A 1315-nucleotide genomic window follows, 5' to 3' on the forward strand; every position below is an offset into this window, starting at 1 on the left:
CGCGGGGCGCGCAGGGCGCCCGCCGGCCTCCCGCGCTGCGGCCTTGCTCCGCGCCTCCTTTTTCGCGGGCATCAATAAAAATAGTGCGAAGGAAAGGGAAAGGACGGATCAGCGGATGCCGCGAGGCGAAAGCCCRTAAAATACGTTATATGGTGCATATCGAGGGGACCGTAAAGATTTCCTGGAAGCGAGGGCCAGCCCCGCAGTCAGGCAGGCGATGCCGCCGCCGTGCACGGAGCCAGCATCCGGCCGGCGAGGCTCGCCGCTCGCCCCTGCAAAGCCCAGGCTGAGGTTTGGGAAAGCTCCCCGGGATTGCCGCCGCGCAGGCACCCGCGGGAGGAGGCCGTGGAGCCATCCCYGCGCTCTTCCGTGCCAAGTGCTGAATCAGTCGCAGCCTGCGGTCGCGACCGGCTCCGCCAGGTCCTCCTCACCTGAAGGGAAATAAGGAGGCGAGGGGGCCTGGGAGTTTTTCCTGCCGCCTTACAGGTTGAGCGGTGTGGAGGGCGCCCACGTAGACACGCGGGGCGTGGGTGTGTGTGTTGGTTTTATCAGGTCCGTATTTCTGCCAGATAAGCCACTGCTTATCCTTCCAAAACTCATGTAAATAGACGCACCGCAGAACAAAGAGCAGAAACATTTAACTGATGTAACACAGAATATCCCCAAAAAGAGAGGGGGGGGGCTTAATGTAAACTCCGCGGTTCCTATTTTCACGGCTCCTGCCTGACCTATAAAACAGGTTATTACATTACTGCAGGCAGCCGCTCAAATGACAGAAAGCAAGAAGAGGGGGTTCTCCCCCCAAACCAACCCCGACTTTCCTGAAGCAATAGATCTCCTTTCTGTAATCCACAACCGAACCACCTAAAGTCTGTCAGTCGCAAAATTGCGTGGTAGAAATCTTTAATCGATACCACATGTGCGATGCACGTTTACGATGCACTCCCGCCGTCCGCGCTGCCAGCTGCGGGATGGAGACCGTCGGGAGGCCTGTGCGCAGGCAGCGCGCACCGCGGGGGAATTTATTGGGAAGATCGAGGGGAGTGAGAGGGCGAAAGAAATGCCTGATGAGCGGGCTGCCTCGACGTGGTGACAGGTTGGAGGGGGCTGTTTTTCCCTGGGGAGGAGGGGGAGGGAAACTGAGTAGCTTTCCGAGGAGACAGCCCTCCCCCGGATGGAGACTTTTCTTTGCCGAGTGGTGCAGAGATGCCCGGGCAGAGAGCAGCGGGGCGTCTCTTTGGGGAGGTGGGGGAAGGATTTATCCGGTGTCCGTAGCTGGAACCGGCCGGGAGTCAGCTCTGTGTGTGTGTGTGTG

This window comes from Rhea americana, unplaced genomic scaffold (assembly GCF_003343005.1).
Source record: "Rhea americana isolate MKP2758 unplaced genomic scaffold, rheAme1 scaffold_32, whole genome shotgun sequence".
NCBI classification, from domain to species: Eukaryota; Metazoa; Chordata; class Aves; order Rheiformes; family Rheidae; genus Rhea; species Rhea americana.